The 20093-nt window shown below is 39.8% G+C and overlaps 1 protein-coding gene and 1 long non-coding RNA gene across 3 annotated transcripts in view; one reads left to right on the forward strand and one right to left on the reverse strand.

Annotated features, from left to right (window-relative positions):
- The window catches only part of SLIT3 (slit guidance ligand 3), a 390824-nt gene that overhangs the window by 79535 nt on the left and 291196 nt on the right, over positions 1-20093 (forward strand). The gene's annotated exons all lie outside the window — the stretch shown is intronic.
- On the reverse strand, positions 3439-19004 carry LOC310673114. The gene is made up of 3 exons (XR_014508866.1): positions 18490-19004; positions 12764-12880; positions 3439-4646 (listed from the first exon to the last, which is right to left on the reverse strand). It is a non-coding gene; the product is annotated as an uncharacterized lncRNA (long non-coding RNA).

The raw sequence follows: 20093 nt of genomic DNA on the forward strand, positions 1-20093 counted from the left end.
GTTTCTAAGACTATACAATAAAAAGGCTTGTGAGTTTCAGGCTACATGTTTAAAATAAAACCTGCCAGCTCTAAGGATGGAACTTGATGTTACCTTGATAAATTCAGCCCCAGTTTGCCAAGATGGTGGAAACCCAGAAGCATAGCTGCTGCAGCAGATAAGTGGGTGGAAAAGGTAATAATCCCTTCAAAGTTCTCCTACATATATTATTCTTCCTGTCCCTAGAGTGGTTTTGCCCCTGCCGGTTTTCCTTAGTTTTGGAGTACATCTGGGGGCAAAAATTATGTAAACACCCCCCTGCTACCTTCTCCCCATACTGTTTTCCTAATAACAATCAACATGTTTTGTTCTAAGCTGAATTTAGAACTGTCCTATGTTTTAGAAATGGATATATTCCCAAATAGTGTTGCATAAAAGTTAGTTACAGAGGATTGTACGTGTGTGCATAAGAGAGAGATTATGTTTGCATTATATAATTTTTGTCTTTACTAGTTTGCAAAAGGTAACTGGTTGCCAGGAGTAATCCTACCGCCACATTTCCTTCCAGGTGATGGTGGTAAAAAGAGGGATTTTATTCACTCCTTCTGCTCTTCCACACACCCCATGGCCCTTGCTCATTGTTAGCTCTCAAAAGCAGTGTTAATGCAGCATGGCCAATGACTTTCAAAAATGTTAGTGAGTCTTCATGCTTTGGGCTTGTCACCAAAGTCATAATTTAATGGTAGCTGATGTATATTATCCAGATTATCTGTCTGAAATATGCATGGAGGCGAAGTGTGGCCATTTATCATACATGAGAGTTAAGTACTAATCCAGATCAGGAACAAATCCAAAAAGTCTATCTGGCTGTCCAGCTTCTCTTCAAGCTGCTGTGGAATGAAGAAAGAATTTGGTAGGGGGAGGAGAGGGTTGCAAACTATTAAATCATTTACTTAGAACTTAAAACTGTGTGCTTTAGCTCACTGTAAAAACATTAGAGGTGCCAAAGGAATTTATGACAGCTGGATTAGATAAGTAGGGTTGACACAAAATAAAATTTATCTATTTCCATAGTGTCTGTGAAACAGTCACAGATTTCTCTTGCTGAAAAAAAGCCATTTCTTTATTATGTTCATATATACCATCATTTGGTTTACTAATCCTTAAGCCTGCTAGGTGGTGACCAGGTGCAAACTATGCTAGAACATTTTTTACAGGCAATTAGTTTGAAGTTGTGGAGCACAAAGGAAAGGTGTCACAAACAAGATGACTTTCCTAATTTGCATACTATTTGCATAACAATTAGGTAAACTATATGAATGCAGCAAACAGGACCTATTGGTTTTCTTCAGCCATCTGAGGACAATGTGACCCATGGTTTGCAACTAGTACCAAATACTGAAAATATAAAATAATTAAATGGGTTTGGAAATCAATTCGTTTTTCTTACATGAAAGCAATGGAATAAACTCTGCTTGTGTGGTGGTTGGTTGACCACTAGGAAGATTGCTGTCACTTGTGAATCAAGTCTGAATATAGTGAAGAAAATATGATTTGATGTTCTCTTGCCAGCTGATGCAATTGTCATAATTTTCCTTACTGCACAAAATCGAGAATGAAATAAATAAGCCCCCACCTTAGTAGTATTCTTCCTTCCTTTTAAATCAAAATGTGAATCTAACAAGGTTTCTTTGGCGACACAGATATGCCTTGAAGGCTGCATATGGCACATTGGCAGTAGATCATGCATCTTTGTAAAGCCTACAGATTTGATGAACTATTCCCTGGAAGCATAATGTATCAGTTTTCTTTCTTGCTCTCTTGCCATCCAATATACAGAATGTATTTTATATAAACAAAGCTAGGAAAGTACATAACATATCAGCAGATGTTTAAAAGAGAGTCAGATTGAATTAATAGGCTATGTCGAGAAAGAAGGTATTTTTCCATAGAGCTTCATTATGGCAAGTGGTGTATAGCCACAGGCCTGGTTTGGACATAATGAATCTGATGCTTCAAGCCATAGTTTGGAGGATTGGAACCATTCTATGGATTTGAGCATTCTGTCCTCCTCACTTGCATGCAATTTATCCACCGCTCCCTGATGACTTCAACCTATAGTTGCCTTCAAAATATTAGTTAAAGCCATGAGTTGAAGTTATGATTTGGAGGCAGTCCTAGCTAGCCCTGTCCACATTTTGCCCAATTGAGATGTCACTTGGATTACTGTGTCCAGTTCTAAATTATGATGTTTCAGATGAACAAACTGGAATGTGGGTGGCAAGGATAATGTTGGGACTTGCAACCAAGTCCTCTGAGAAAAAGTAGCCCTGTGTACGTTTAGCCTGATGAGGACACCTTTTAACCATATTCAAGACTAGATGGCCTATGAGATCCCTACCAACTCTATGGTCTTATGGTTAAACTAGGAGTGGGAGGAATCAATCAGCACACAAGATTAGAGGGGAAAGGGGGAACAGGTTGTATGCAAGCTTTCATCACAGTTTTTGACCCTGTAAACCTTGGTTTGGGGGTTTGGAATGCGATAATTAAACAAAGCTACTGACAGATAATGGTATGTATGTATGCATTGTATGCATGTATGTAGCAGGGCTTTGTAGTGCAAACCAGCCACTTTATAGTGTAAATCAGGCAAGCCCAGCAACTGAATTATTTTCTTATTTGTGCAGGGGCCAAATAAGTATCGTTCCAATTTCAGTATATGAGCTGCCGAAACAAGCACTTGTTTTCTTATTTGTTTTTCTTATTTGTTTTCTTATTTTCTTATTTGTCAGCAATAGGCCACAATGTAATATGTACAATTCATTGTTGTTTTTTAACGATTGTACAGAACATTTGCTGTATGAGCTGTATTATGATTCCCACACCCAGCTTGTTATTATTTAGGACATTAGCCAGTGGTGTCATCTGGCTTGGTGTGTTGAAAATTTATCCTTGAAGGGGAGTGAATTGGAATGGTAGAGGAAAGGAAATAGGGACACAACAAGCTCCACCCATAGCACCAGTTCTGATGTTTGATTCATTTGGTTGTTAACATCCCTCCCTTTCTGTAATTGGATAACTAAAGCAATCTGCTCCTATTCAAAGCAGTATAGTCAACCTAGACAGATTCCCCAGATGTTTTCAGTGTAGATGATGCAGACCAGGTGTACTTTACATGAGTCACATCCTTACTGACCTATATATAATAAAGCCAATCTCTAGTGCTATCATGCAGTTATGTAGGCTCCAACTCTCCTCCATTATTTTGGTCACTATTAGTGTTACCATTTTATACTACACCATCAGTGAACATGACATCTTAACAGAGATACATTGGAAAAGTTAGACTGATCCTTGCTACCAAGAAATATATAGCCTCAAATAAACTGCACAACCGACAACAACACGAGGAGGAGGAGGAGGAGGAGGAGGAGGAGGAGGAGGAGGAGGAAGGGTAGGTAGAGAAATATAGTTACAGGACCAGACAAGATGAATTCTTGAGATCTGAGTTCTGTTCTTTCAACAGTTTATTCCAGCCAAATCAGACATACTGAGAACTAAAGATAGATGACTCTGTCAGTTTCAGTTTCTCTGTGTTTCTTAAATTTAATTTCAGTTCACCACATTTCTGCATCAATTTGTGATTTTTAAAAAAATGTTTACCTGCATTTTTATGCAAATTTATCCTAATATACAATTTTTATATGTAATTTTGCCTAATATACACATGTTTGCAAGCAATTTCTCCTAATAAAATAATTGTATGTTATTTTCATTAACATTTGCATTTTTAGTAACATTTTCTGCTAACAAATATGGTTTGGTACACATATTGTGGTTGAGAACTCAATGGGAAAATAACAAGAAGTGCAAATTTCAAAGGATAGCTTTGCTTTAATTCATGTATTGTTTTAGGAAGTGCAAATTAGATAAGGTCCCATCCCTACCAAGGAGTTTGAACCAAGATGCACAGAGTGAGCATCAGAATCAGAAAGGTGATTTCATGCAAGTACAGTGCTTTCCCCCCACTTTTTAACAACAACAAAAAGAGGTGCTGTTACTGTGTACCCTTGAGTACCCCCTGAAAAAAAACACTGGGCAAATCCAAATCAATGAAGTATTATTTGGTTCTGCAAGCAGGACATGTCTTAACCTAGACAGCAACTAGGCCCAGAACAGAGGCATCTTTAGTAAACCAGATTGTAACAGAGGAATTTTTGACAGGTGAACAGCAACCTTGACATCTGAACAGCAGCAAGCAGTCTTACAGGAGAAGATCTTGAAACACATAAAGACTGTCAGGCAAGATGTTAAGACATAAATGGACTTCATTAACAGTGCAAGGAATTGAGCAGATAACAGGAGATTGTATACAATATCGCTGCTGATTTGGAGATTTTTATTATATTAAGCAGTATAATTTTTTAACAAATAAACTAGGAGCCTGATCTTGTGATTCCTTGTGCTGGCTACCAACTGCATTCACTTTGCTTCATCTGTGCCACACCTCACTCAGCTACCAGCATGGAACTGTGTCTGACAGTAGTACAGACAAATTAACTTTCTAAAATTACTGCTTGTCAAAGGGATTCTCCTGCCAAAGGGCAAATTCATGTCTCCTCGTCTTTGGTTGTAGAAAACCGTAATCCAGACGTTAGGATGATCTGTTAAATTGATTTAAGTGTTGAGAATCCTGTTTGGGCGCAAAGATTAGCTTCTTGCAGTGTTACAAGCCTATGACTAGTTTCCACTTGTTTAATACAAGTCTTGTTTTCGTTAACCACAAAAGCTGTTGTATGTTGTTGAAAGATTTTATCATAAGTGTAAACACTATTAACTGGAATGTTAAGCAAGACCGACTTTGGTGTTTGAGTCACTGTGGAAACTGATTTGACCTTTTAATCCAAACAAAGCAAATTGAAGGTTTTATCCAAATACACACAATTAACACATTAGTGTATATAGGAAGGCAGCAAATTACAATGCTTGCTGTTAATTCAGAATAGAGATAAGCTTATATTGCCATTATTTTATTTTATACTCCTTAAAGACTATGATTTAACGATTTCACTGTGAACACAAACTATGTAAAAACTGTTAAGTGGGCCAGTTACATTTAGAAACAAAGGATTGTGTTTTTAAATTACTTTACACTTTGTAATTTTTTTGTCCAGAAACACTCTCCCCATTGCTACAATGCATGGTTTATAGAAGCAGCAGCTCACTGGGTGGGGTGGAGCCACTAAACTAGCTTCCCAACAGGTGGGTCATTGTTGCTTACTGGGGAGGAGATAAGGACCAGTGAGATGGCTCTTCTTTCTGTGCCAATCTGGCACTCATATCTGCATTTGAACTGTGCCAATCTTACCTCTTTCCCTCCTGGTAAGCAACAGCAGCCTACTTGCTGCGAAGCTAGCATAGGGGCTCTACCCATCTGCCAAGTCGCTTCTGTTTTATAGCCAATAATTAGTTCCAATCCTTCAACTTCTAATTCTCCTAAGAGAATCTCCCTGCCTTAGATGAACAGATAAGTGCGGTCTAGTGTGAGAGCCAGAGTTCAAGTACTGCTTCTGTATGCCAGCTTCAACAAATGAAGCTGCCTTCTAGTTAGTGAAAAGCAAAGTATTGTCTGAACTGATTATCAGTGACTCAGCAGAGTTTCAGGCAGGATCTTTCCCAGCCCTACTGGGAATCAAAGCTGGACTTTCTTCATGCAAAGACCTCTTACCATTCTCCATGGTAGCAGCAGTTGCAGTCCAGTGTGGCTGGGGGCAGGGGGACAAAACCCTCCACCATCCTCATCAACCCCAGCCGGCCACAGGGAGAGATGGGACTTCCCCACCTCTTTGAATTTAAACTGGCCAATCAGAAGCCAGACTATGGGGCAGGAACTATGGACCTGGGTAAGCCTGTTTCCACGCAGGTCCATCTCCAAATCATAAAGGCCAACTGCACCGCCTTCCAGCAATACAGTTGGCATTGGACACAAACCCTCCCACCCTGTAGAAATTTGCCCTCACCTGAAGGTAGGCAGGCAGTGTGTGGATGACCTTGCTGTGGAGTGACACAGTTGCCTTATTCAGGCCCAGGGAGGAATTTTCCAGCAGACCAATTAGGCCACTTTGGGGGTTTTGTCTACCATGCAGCAATTGTCACAACTTGTTGGTGGAAAAGGGCATTAGGCTGCATCCTTAGTCTAATCACGGGATGGGGGGAACCTTACCTTCCCCTCCAGTTCAAAGTATCCAGGTACCCAGGCTAAGGGGTTCAAAGGAAAGGATTCTTTCTGTATGCCCAGATGGGGGCTAAGGGGTCATGGAACTCCCCAACTGGCATCCTGGAAGAGGTTGCCCTTATTTGATGTGTGTCATATGGGGATCCTTAAGCCAAGAAAAGTTATTAGCCAGCAACCGGGTTGGCTGTTACAGGAGACATACCCAGTGCCCTAGCCAAAGCCTTATTTCATCTATATAATCAATAAAGTTGTGGCCATTTCAATTCCAAAAGGTTTGATTGCTTCCTATGGCCCTACCCCAGCGACCTCAGGCTTACTGCAACGCGGCCCACAAAGCATGTCCTCTACCACTGAGCCACAGTCTCTCCAAAGACATCTGTGCGTGTTTTTCTACTTGTAAAATATGGTCTTGTAATGTGGGAAGGTGGTTATTGGTTTGTTTTCGTTCTTGCTTTCATTATGTATTTTGTGTTCTCATTTTGTTACATTTCATTTTATTTTAAGTTGTGAACCAATCTGTGATCTTCAGATGAAGGGCAAATCTAATAAAGAAATAGTAATGAAATAAATAATACAGCTTATTCAATGTAGTCAATTCTCAGGTCATAGTATCTATAGTTACATGCTTTGAGATTGCCCTCCAAAGTGTTTTTATTATATATAAAGATGGTTACTACTGGAATGAATTCTTGTGTCCAGCATCACTTGCCTGTCACAGTACTCCAATAAGCATGCTCTTTGATGCCAGGTAGTAATTTCCTATTAGTTGTGAGTATTGTGTTCAGCGTAAGAAGATCTTACGTGTCCTATGAAAGGGCCAAAGTAATTCACACACGTGCTATATTCTCGGAGTAGAAATTCTATAGCATACCCTTCATGTGCATTGTCTTGGAACAAGAAGTGTGTGCAGGTGTGTGTGTGCATAATATTCTAGTTATATCACAAAAGCCATATGAAACAGATGGAGTGAATGGTGAGGAGAGATTGTCTATCTGGATCAGAAAGACTAATTATCTGTGGTATGCTTCAGGAATGCCAGCTCTGCCAATAAAGATTGGAAGCTGTAAGATGAGCTCTGTGTTTTCCAATAGAGTGTGATCTATTAGACCAACTCTGACAGTGTTTGGTCTTCCCTGCTGTGCACAGATTGAGTCCATATAGATGGCTAATTAAACTTTGAATCAGTAAACAGAGATGAGAAGCCACCACTTTGAAGACAAGAAGATCACAAGAGCAATATCCTGTTGGTTGGTTAGCGTCAGTTAAAGCTCAGTATGGCATATCCTCAGCTATGCATTTTATTAATTTAAACCCTCTTCTCACAATCACAGCAAGTTTCTTATGAGCAAATAAGTTCTTGTTTCCTGGTTTATATAAATGTATTTGTTTAATATATTGTGAAATCTACTTAGTAGCATGAAATTTACATTGACACAGTGACTAAAGTCTGTTTTATATATTTGGCTGTGAAGCAGCTGAATCCAATTCTTTGCATCCTGTCAAACTGTCACATTTAAATAATTATTTATGTTAAAAGAAGTTATAATAGCAATCTGCTTTTTTTGGTACATTTTTTGCACTTCATATATCCTAAGAAAAATGAAGGAATCTGAAGGTCTGTTTTTATGGTGGCAGATAGTGGATTTTCTCTCAGTGTAATATGTAAATATAATAAATGGCTTACGAGCAGCAACGGGGGTAGATAAGTATTAATAAATGGTGCAGTCCTCAACCCCTGATCTGTGCTGCTATGGGCAGGAAACTACTGCTGCCAGTTGTGGAAGCTCCAAAATGAGGTATTTTAGGGCAAGGGTGGAGTGCCTGAACCAATCTTCAGCCCTTCAGCCTGGAACTGGCATGGCAAAAAGCTTGGGATAAATCCTACTATCTTTCACTTTGGCCAGAGCAGGTGACAGGACCTCAGGGTGATGGCAGATTCACCATTCTGCTCTGCTGTACTGCTGTCTTTCAGGGGTTAGGTATGCTCTGTAAGACTTGACTCAAGATAATAGTACAGGTACAAGCCTCAGGTATGCATGCCCCTTACTCTATCTGCATCATGGCAGTAGATTAGAAGCTACTACTTCTAATAAGTAGCAAATCATAATATCCTATTTGTCTGAACATGTGGAACTGTCATTGTTACAGCTGCCACATCATACCCATTCTGCATTTGTAAGAAATATATATTTTCATCTGGCAGCACTTATACTTTAGAACTCCTAGCCTATTGATATCACACAGGCACCTTCACTGGACTCTTTTCAGAGCCTGCTAAAATTTTTTTTTCTTTGTTTAGATAAACCTACCCAGATATGCAGGGATGCGGGTGGCGCTGTGGTCTAAACCACTGAGCCTAGGGCTTGCCGATCAGAAGGTTGGTGGTACAAATCCCCACAACGGGGTGAGCTCCCGTTGTTCAGTCCCAGCTCCTGCCCACCTAGCAGTTTGAAAGCAAGTCAGAGTGCAAGTAGATAAATAGGTACCGCTCCAGCGGGAAGGTAAACGGCGTTTCTGTGAGCTGCTCTGGTTCGGCAGAAGCGGTTTAGTCATGCTGGCCACATGACCCAGAAGCTGTCTGCGGACAAATGCCGGCTTCCTCAGCCTATAGAGCGAGATGAGCACGCAACCCCAGAGTCATCCGCGACTGGACCTAACGGTCAGGGGTACCTTTACCTTACCCAGATATGTAGTATGTTGATGTGTGTTTTTATTTTAATGGGAGATTTTATTTTTTCTGGATGTTATACTAGTTTTTATGGTCTTTACTAATAATTTTAGATTTTATTCTCTTCGTAAACTGCTTTGAGGTTTCTTTGTTTTTACATTCAAGCAGTGTATTATTATTATTATTATTATTATTATTATTATTATTATTATTATCTTAAATTGTATACCACCCTTCATCCGTAGCTCTTAGGGCAGTTCATAAGATCAAAGCACAAAATACATAACAAAAAAGAACAAGCACAAAACAAAATAACAACCCCCCATAAACATATTTAAAAGGGTAAAAGGTAAAGGGACCCCTGACCATTAGGTCCAGTCATGACCGACTCTGGGGTTGTGGCGCTTATCTTGCTTTATTGGCCAAGGGAGCCGGCGTACAGCTTCCAGGTCATGTGGCCAGCATGACTAAGCTGCTTCTGGCGAACCAGAGCAGTGCACGGAAACACCGTTTACCTTCCCGCTAGAGTGGTACCTATTTATCTACTTGCACTTTGACATGCTTTTGAACTGCTAGGTTGGCAGGAGCAGGGACCGAGCAACGGGAGCTTACCCCGTTGCAGGGATTCGAACCGCCCACCTTCTGATCGGCTAGTCCTAGGCTCTGGGGTTTAACCCACAGCGCCACCCGCGTCCCATTTAAAAGGGTATAGCATAGTAATTAGCCACAGGCCTGGTTGAAGAGGAACGTTTTCACCTGGCGTCTAAAGGTGTATAATGAAGGTGCTATCTGAGCCTCCCTGGGGAGAGCATTCCACAAACGGAGCCACTGCAAGAAAGGCATGTTGTTGTGTTGCCATCCTCTCACATGTAAATTTTATGAAATAAATAAATATGAAATGTCAACCTACTAATTAAAGAAGTTAGTTTACTGTCAAACCACAATTCCACACCACAGTGGCATCTGATTCTTAATTGGGAAGAAACTATGGTTTGCAGAAACTGCATTTTCTTATATTTGGCAAAAAATTAGAAACAGATTTGTTGAAAACTACAGCCAGAAGTTCCTACTTCCTTCGTATGCCTTGTTCTCATAACACAGCTGAACTATGTATTAGGCTCTCTTCAAAAATATGAATGCATGGGAGTAAGTTATGTAGAAATTCAATAGTTTTTATTACTGATAACTAAGCTACAAGTTATATTAAATGCATTGTTTGTGGTACATGCATAGTATGTATTTAGAGTGTTTTCTTGAAGGTTGGTATCCTCAACCAATTTACAAGTTAAGAAAATGCTGCACCGAACTCTAGGCTCTGCTTTTTCACAAATATTTGGAGAAAGGAGAAAAAAGGAATTTTAGAAGGAGTAGAAAATTGCTTTCTTTTCAAGTGTCACTGGCTTGACCTTAACTTATTTGAATCTAGCCTGAACATTCCTTGCAGTTTCATTGTGGCCTGTGGCTGCTTTTGCCTTGCAGCAATTAACAAGTCAACACCAAACTTAAGGTTATTCTTCCAAGCAAGTGAATAAGTGGATAGGTGGTGTGTGTTTTTTCTTCCTTCCTTCTATTCAAACAGTATTCCTCATTTTTGCTATTGGTAACCAACTAAAAGCAAACATGGAGTCAGCCAGCATAGGAAGACTAAGACTATCTTGTCAACATCTGTAAAATATAGTGAAAGCTGGATGTCAGCTTGAGTGTTGCAAGGTCTAGTTAGTATCTGGATCTGTCAGTTTGCAAGGCTGAAATTAGAAAGGGGCAAGTACCGCTGGAATGGTTGCAAGACTCTCTTTAGGTTTAAAAATTACCTAAAGGGAAATGTTAATTGGCAATTACACATTACATCTCCTATCAACCGTAATTTGGTTTTAATTAACAGCATTGTGGTTTTTTTTTACCAGTTGCAGCCTCTTGGATTTGTCTTCATTGCATTAATATCAGTTTGGGAAATATGAACACCTTCATTTTTATTGTGTTTCCATGTAAGAAAATGGTGTGTGTGTGTGTGTGTGTGTGTGTGTGTACGCGCCTGTCTGTCTCTGTATTCTCTCTTAATCAGCAGAAATTAGATCAACAGAAATTAGTTTTTAATATCTGTGATCTAGGTCCAAGGGCAGGTTACTGCTATCAAAAATATGTCTGGGCGGAGGTTTCATTTTAAGTAGGTAACACAATTAAGAACACTCTGTAAAATAAACTTGATTTCTTCTGTCAAGGTATAGCATGCTGCAATCTTTATTACCGTTTCCTGTTTTCAGAATAAGGTCGAACAATATATTAAGAGTTCTGTGTTCTTTAACTAGTTTTATTCTCAGTTATATCACGGTAATGTATGGAAGTTAAAATTAGGTGACATGAGGCTCGTCCACACGTGGACCTAAAACTACTTGTGCCCACAACCTGATAGGTTTCCTGAACTTATAGTGGTAGGGAAGTATTCATTGCAGGGAGGGTGAAACAGTCCACTCAACATCCCCACATTTTATTCCACGCTTGGGGAGCAGGGGTGGGGAGATATAGAAATATATAAGCTGGCGGTGGGTATGATCATTGTAAGGGCATGAAGTAATAATGTCTTTGCAGCCACTGTTGTATTGTCACCTGGATATCAGTCCTATAAACCAGTAGAGACATTCACTTGTACATTGCTCCATGTGGAACAGCCCTAAGGAGGAACCTCTTAACAGATCTGACTTGGTTCTCCCATTGTGAGGCAGCAATTCAGGTGAGGTCAGCGGATCACTGGGCTCATTTGAATTGCCTCTAGTCTGCATCTTAACATGTACCAAGTTAGATATTATTTCTTCCACATTGCTGTGTTCCTGGTACCATTCATGCTGTGCATATAGGAAATGTCTGAACTAGCCCCTATGCAAAAGATGGAACAAAGTCAACTCCAGCAAGATCAATGCGTAATTCAGATGTGTCCTTTTGTCTGCTATTTTTTAAACTTTAGGATATATTTTAATCACTTGAACACTTTAAAGGTGTCTAGAGGCAACAATGCTATCTTGTTTCTTTCTGGTTATAAAATATTCTTCAAATAAACTATAGTGGTTTGTGTTGGATGTCCCAGGTCGCTGGATACAATAGGCCCACAGATTTGCAAGCATCAAATGAAAGGACTTCCATTAAAGAAACATAGCATGGGGGAAAGGAACTATACTAGATTTGTTGCACTGAAATAGACTTATGCACTCCATGGCTGAATGAATCTACTAGGGCAATAAGGTAGTTACTTAAAACAAATCATGTTGTTTTTGTAGTAAAAGTCAGAATTTTAAGCAGTGATCCTTTTGGAGCTCTTTGTAACCAAATAAGGACATGGTGCATAAGGATAGAGAGAAATTAAGCCTAAAACAAAAGCAATATCGCAACTGTTAAAATGAAATGCCATTTCTGCTTCCATTTGGAAGGGTTCCTCCTTTATAAACCCCTCCTTTGAGCCCCATCTTGGCATGCAGTCCTGGCTAGCTTACAACTATAAAGTGCTGAAGAGAAGTGAGCAGAGGGTGGGAAAGAAGGCGGAAATATGTAGCACTGGAAATTTTCAAAGAACAGCTTTGAAGAAGGATCATAATAATTCTGATGCTGTGTGGGCTTGAGGAATTTCAATAATGGTGCAGAATTTACAGTATACAACCCATGGAAGACTGGCTTTTAAAGCTGATAAATCTTTCTTATGCCTCACAGTTTTTTTGCCTGTATTAGGGTCACTAAAACATAAGCTAAATGTGGCATATGCATAGCTTATTGTGAGAAACTGAGATAAAATTCTCCATTGCTTTCCTTTCAGGGAATGAATGGTGCTTATTTATGAACAGTACAGGAGTGAAATGAAGGAAGTATTCCTTGAAAATGACAAGACTACATACCTTTTGAGTCTTGAAATAAAAATATTAATTCCATGGCTTTTCAAGTGACATGCCGTAGAGATGCAGTTAAAGTGCTTAAAGCTATGCATTTATCACTTAACTATTTGATGCCACAACCTGCCATAATAAAAGCAAAAAAAAATACTGAATGACTGAAAGTTTTGGAAATGGAGAATGAAAAAACTGAGGTTGACCCATGTAAGTATTATTTAATGTAGGTTCATGGTGTTTTATAGGGTTTGCAAACAGTTAACTTGGTTCTTTTATTATTTCAAGTGCAATTACTGCACTCTATTAATGAAACTGTGTGCCTTCTGACCGATTCTGGCAAGTGTCTAGGTCCTTCATTGCTCTGTCAGATTCCTTCTGTAATTGACCACTACCTCTTGTGGTTTGGTATGTTCCATATACATGAAATATAATATCCCTTATCCTTGCTGACAAACTGGACCTACTGTTCTCCCTTGTTGGGTAGATGGCAGAACAAGAATTAACAGAAGGCAAAGGGAAAAGGGATGTTAGGCAGTTGGAGTGCCAGTTTCCCTTTTTGTGCAGGCCAGGGCCAGTCAACCCAACAGTCGATATTGAAGAGTCCTTGATCCTAGGTATGTATTATCTGTTAGAGCGGGTGTTATTTGTCTAGCACAATCTGTAATTGCTGTATTTTGTAATGTAACCATGCCAACTAACAGAGCTTTCTTGGAGGTATGTTAAATACCTCCAAGAACTGGACATACAGTGATCTGGAGCTGTTCACATTAACTTCTCCTTTTTTTGTATGTGTATGGAAATAGTTGCAACAAAACATTTTATATGCACTTTCAGCAAAATGTATCCCAAACCTCCTTCCTTGCTGGGCTGCTTTGCAGCTAGAAATACTGCATTAGCTCCTTTGACAGATCTGAAAAATATAGCAGTGCATCTCACATCTCTCTCTTCTCAAAAAGCAAAACCATACATGCCTGGTGGAGGGCAAAGGCTGCAGCTAATCATTATGCCAGGAAGGCTACAATAAACCTTGCTTTTGAACAAGGGTTTACTCACACACAACACCTTAACCAGCAGTGTCTACACCTGCACATGGATTGTGGATGGTTGCTATATATCATACTGCCACCCCAAACAGTCACCAAATTCAACAAGTAGATGAAAGTCAGATTTATGAGGCTTTAGCTATGGATAGTTTTAACCCTTCATAAGAAGAGCAGACTTATCACTCTAATTGCTTTAGCTAACATGACTATAGTTATGCACTATATACTTGCTTTCTGCACAGCATATAGGTGCGCCTAATCATTGTCTGTCCCTAAGATACTGGAGTGGGTGGGTGGGTTGTGACCTTTTCATGTTTGTACCAGCCATAGGCTCCATTATTAAGACTTTATCTCTCCAGCAGTACAAAAAGAAAACCTAAGCATTTCAAAATCAAGGAAATCTATTCCGATTTGTATCAGATGTGAGAAATCTGATGATCTCTCTTTCTTAAGTGATATAAAATGGAAAATGTGCTATGACTTTGCAGATGCATTTCTACAGGGATTCTGAAGCATATGAGAACTTAAAACAAATGAATTCCTTTTTACTTTTCATGTCTTGGTTAAATGGTAGCTTTAGAGCCAGTGAATTTATAGTTATAGGTATGTTCAGGTGCTTGTTTTAGAATTAAGCTAAAATCGTTTGGGTAGTGATAATAATATCCTCATCCAGCTTGCAGGCTGGAAATCTCTTGAGCTTTTCAAAGATTTGAACATGGAAGTGGTGTAGAATAGTGACCTGTTTGTTTTTAGGGGGCGGGGGGAGACACACAAAACAAACGGTACTACTAAAAAAATGCTGTAAATATTTGTAACTTGGATATATTTGCAATAGAACCCACAGCAGTTGTTAGGTAGTTTAGCCAGTGTGCTATCACCAAGTGCAGGGAATAATAAGGTCATCACACAGGACAGCAAAGCCATCTCCACCCATTTAGAAAATAGAGATATATTCTAAAACTAGATTACCCGGCATTGTATGTAAAAATTCAGATACCAATACAATATTTAAACTAACAGTCAAAATGAAAACAACATCAAGAGAATAGAGGTAGAGCAGGTACCATTATATGATCCCTAAAAACCCTGCAATTCAGACTTCTGACCTGAAAAAATAATGGGGATGTGCTGCTATTGTTCTTCTGGTCCTTTCTGCAGACCTGTCTCGCATTGTCCACTTGTCTCTGCTCTGCCTTACTTGTATTTGCTTCACTTTTGCCTCACTGCTTCAAAGACCTTGCCCTCTTTAATCTTTTCTGCAGAGTTAGAGTCTTTTCACACCCTGTTCTTGTAGTCCAAATGATAGTTGTTAGTTCTGTTGATGGTGAAGATGGGATGGAGAATGCCTGAGCAACTCTTAATTATACAATGTACAATTTTTAGACAGGATTCTGGATTAGTTAAGAGCTAGGGACATAACAAACATAAATGTCTTTGAAGTATCCAAACAAGATCATTGAGCAAAAGTGGGGGGGAGGGGGACAGATCTAGCATTTCAAAGAAAGTCTAGAATGACTTGCACCCTTATCAATGAAGTCCTGTTGAAAATACATATAACTTACAGGCCACATCAGCATTCGTTTCTGGCTTATAAACATGAATCATGACTTACTGTGATGCATGAATGAAGCCATAATCATAATACTAAAATAGATTCAGTTCCTAGAGTATCACACTTGTCCTGTGTGATGTAATTCCCTGTGTGATGTAATTAGTTCCAACAATTACAGATTCCCTCAAAATAGTGGTGATGTCCTGGTTAAAATATCCCATGAAGAAATATCTGTTAAAGACCATCAAGTTTAATTCAAATAAGAGAGGAAGACAGCACAAAATCACTGGAGACCCATATTTTTTAACAAGTGAAGAATGTCTGTTTCTTTCCTCTGAAGTATCCAGCATAACTGGTGCATCCTGGGAAGCAATGTTTCAAGGATTCCATGGAAGCAGACTGCACAGCAGAAATGTGGGAGCCTAACAATGATTTAAGACTGCTTAGAAGTTTTTCACATATGTAAGAATGAGGAATAGCAGTGAGAGCCTACATTACTCTTCATCCCAAAGGAGAAGGTCAGGAATGTGAGGCTGAGTCAAGGAACACAGAACTCAATTTGCAATGTGTTTGGAGGATCATATGGTGCTTTGAATAAAATAATGACTTACATATCCATTTTGTGAAGCAAGCATATCTTGGTAACCTCTTGCCATAAATTTTAGGCTACTTTCTTTCAGTATCTCTTTCTAGTCTAACTGAACATATACTAACGTCTGGGAAAATTGGCCAAGGTATTTTAAAAATAAAATACTGTGAAAATCTGCTTAATCAAATACATATATGATGCAAACATTTCTGACTTATCCAGATGCATTGGTTTTATGTACATAAAAAGTCTTTTTTCCCCTTTTTGTTTATGAGAACGCAACTTTTTCTTTCTTTTACTGAACTAACAGTGTGGTACAGTCTCTCTCTTTTTGGTGCGCAAAGTGTACAGGCAGACTTTGATTCCGCCCAAAGCAAATTTATCTCTTTTGCACCTGACTTGCCTCCCTTTGAGGAAGCGGGCTGCAAAGTTTAGTCAAGACTGGGTGAAGGGATTCTCCCACTGGCGAGAGCCAGTGTGGTGTAGTGGTTGAGAGCGGTAGTCTTGTAATCTGGGGAACCGGGTTCGCATCTCCGCTCCTCCACATGCAGCTGCTGGCTGACCTTGGGCCAGTCACACTTCCTTGAAGTCTCTCAGCCCCACTCACCTCACAGAGTGTTTGTTGTGGGAGAGGAAGGGAAAGGAGAATGTTAGCCGCTTTGAGACTCCTTAAAGGGAGTGAAAGGCGGGATATCAAATCCAAACTCTTCTTCTTCTTCTTCTTCTTTCTCTCATATAGCCTGGCCTTCATGCCTGACTTGCTTCCCCTGCTCAAAATATGTCAACAGCAAAAAGACAGGCCTACCCATGCTGACTAGGGTAGAGTACGTCCGCTCCCATCATCCTTTGTTGGGCAGTCTGGCTTCCCAGATTCCCAATGGAGCTAGGCCTCTCTGGGCATACCTCTTTCTAGGTGGGTGCCTGGGGTCAGATGAGCATTTTGTTAGTTGTACTATAAAGGCAATCCTCGTTTCGGTGGGGGTTCCGTTCTGGACCCCACACATGTAAGCCCACTCCACCTCCCCTTGCCACGCCCCTTTTCATTATCTCTTTATGACGTTTTGGGCCTGCCCTGTGGAACGCCCTCCCATCAGATGTCAAGGAAATAAGCAACTATCCTACTTTTAAAAGACATCTGAAGGCAGACATGTTTAGGGAAGTTTTTAATGTTTAATGTTTAATGCTGTATTGTGTTTTTAATATTTGATTGGGAGTCGCCCAGAGTGGCTGGGGAAACTCAGCCAGATGGGCTGGGTATAAATAATAAATTATTATTATTATTTCTTCTGGGTTCACCACTGGGCGTCCATGCTCAATTGCGTGTCATTCAGATTTGCCTAAATCAGGATTCACCTGTAGTACTATTCTTTTGCAGTAGCTTCCAGATGGAATGTAAATTATTTGCTTATATTTTTGTGGAAAGCATAACTTTTACCATATGTTATTAACCTGAAGTTTGTTTTTAGTGCACTGTTTACAAACATACTAATACCTCTTGACTGGCAGCATATTTTGATTTGAAGGAATTTCAATATATGTTAGAAAATGTCTGAATAGATAGCAGAAAAGCCTGTTTCATGAAGAACTGGACTTTGAATGCATCTAGCTGTGTAGGCATGAATTTTTTTGGTACTATTTCATAACATTCAGTACAGAGGCCCTGAGAGAAATGCATGCTTAACACCCTTCAAAAGCTGTTCTGCCTCCCCATCCCCCAGCAAAGCCATTCTGCTGAGACTACTTTCAGGAACGGAGTTTTTCACAAGCAACTTTTTTTTTTAAAAGCATCTTAATTCCATATTGCAGACACAATGACTAAAGGAAAATGTATATCAGGCTAGCACTTTGGGGGGAGTTAAATTTCCACTCAATTGTCTGCTTTCCATTTCCATGCTGTCATGGTTAACATATTAGAGCCCACTTCACAGGATGGTTGAAGGTTTGCAAAAAGCATAGACTAGTAGTTACATGGAAAATCAAGGCTTATGGGTTTTGAATGAAACATTTGGGGCATCTAGAATATGAAGCTTTTGCTTTGTACATATTGCCCATCCTGGGATAGGGCTGTCAAACCAGGACACTGTAATTTGCCTTCATGTAAGTCTGCCCTTTCAGACCTCCTGGTAAAACTGTATGTGGGGCTCCCCTTAAACAGAAATAAGGATACTTGGTAAGTTTGATCTTTGCAAATTATGATATGAACTATCCCAATCTATACCAGTGTGCAGATTTTGGTTTTCAAACATATCCAGCAGTAGCATTTATGGTGAAGCAGATCTGCTCTCCCAGCTGCAGTATTTGTGCGGATGATTAGGGAGGCGGGAGAGGATATATTATTTAATCATATCCTTCCTAACGTGCACTAGCAAGTTCCATATTCTAGCAGAGTTCCAAATATTCCCCTTTTTAAATTACACAGCAATCAGCTTGTTGCTGACTCATCTGAGTCCTACTATTAAAGATTCCTTCCTGGTAAAATCCCTTCTAATCCCTGTTAAAAAGAATAAACACAAGAATCTGATTAACGTTAATATAAAAGTAGTTTACTCACATATTAATTCAGGTTCACAGACATATCCCTGAAGGCAGGCTTAGGTTACATAACAACTAGAACTATTCCATAAAGAAGTTAGTCCCAAGTGACTGCGACTGAGCAGTCACTTCTCCAAACACACAGCAACATACAAAATGGAGAACACACACTGATCAGAACATGGAGGCTAGTACAACAGACCCTCTTCAAGTCACGTGTAGTGGAAATCTGTCCCAGATCAGGAGGAAACAGGAAGTCTTCTCCTGAGTGGTAGAAAACATCCTCTAACATGTCCACTGTAGGAATGTTGTACTTGACTGCAGTTTTACATCCCACAATGTTGCACCTGGATAGGGCTAGGCTGGAGCAGGGGCAGGGTGGTGTTAAAAGCACAGGTTGGAGCAACAACCAGTGCACTTCCATGGCACCAACCTGCCCTTCCCAATGTCCCATAAGCATCCAAGTAGGCAGTAGTGAAGTGTGTCCAGAGGTTGGTTCCACCCTGTCACACTGAACATATCCCTGCAACCATGAAGGGTGAAAACCGGGCCTTATCAGAAGCGCACTTCATTTAAATTCAGTCTCAAATTCTGCTTTTGTAGAAGTCACGAATGGGCTTGATTTTAAAAGATAAGGTGAGAATATATGCAGTATAAGTATATATGCAGGTGGCCAAAATGACTATAATCTGAATGCTCTCCCCAAGGAGGTGGCATTCCTCTTCAACCGGGTCTTTGCCCAATTAACACAATATGCCCCTTTTAAATATGTTTGTGAGAGGAGGTAGGGGGGTTATTGGGTTTTTTGGGTCTTGTTTTTATTACATACTTTATATTGTACTTTTATGTTGTGAACTGCCTTGAGGTCTATGGATGAAAGGCGGTAAAATAAATATAGCTAGCTAGCTAGCTAGCTAGAATTCCTAAAGCTATATAGATAATGTGATGGGCAACTGCCTACCAGTGCTGTGGTGAAAAGAAGGAAAAGCAGGAAAGCAAAGAGTCAGTGTCTTGAATTTCAGTACTTTTTCTCTACTGAGTCAATGTAGAAAAGCAGTGGTGTGGAGAAACTTCTTGGTCATTTTTGCTGCTGGCAAGAAAGTTGCCAGGGAGAGATCGGCAGCATCCCAGCCCTGGGGTGTGGCAGTAGTCTCTGAAATGCTCTTATCTCATGTCTCACCCTGCCCCAGGCAGGGAAGCAGCAAGGTGGAGAAAAACCACTCCAAAGTGTTATTTTTTTAAAAAATAAAAAACCTAGTTAGAAGGCCTGAGTGTTAATGCAACCTCAAGAGTGGGGAGGTTATTATTATTCCGGTCTCATCACTAGTCATTCATTTTACACAGTTACTTGTATACTATTTTACTATATTAAAAAAATTCAGAAAAGGCACATGGACAATTACAGCAGCAGCACAATGTCAGTTTGTGGACTGTATCATTATGGTTAGTCTCCAGGTGGCACCGAACATGGGATCTGAGTAGAGTTGAGTGTTTACTTTGGCTGTCCTGTTCTTGTTTAAGAGAGATAATAAAAGTTACTAGCGTTACAGTGGTGTTGTTCATGGTTTTGGAGCCCAATATACCAGTAAAACATTTAGGATAAAGGCATTAGAAAGCACGTTT

This window comes from Podarcis tiliguerta, assembly GCF_965153285.1.
Source record: "Podarcis tiliguerta genome assembly, chromosome: 2".
NCBI classification, from domain to species: Eukaryota; Metazoa; Chordata; class Lepidosauria; order Squamata; family Lacertidae; genus Podarcis; species Podarcis tiliguerta.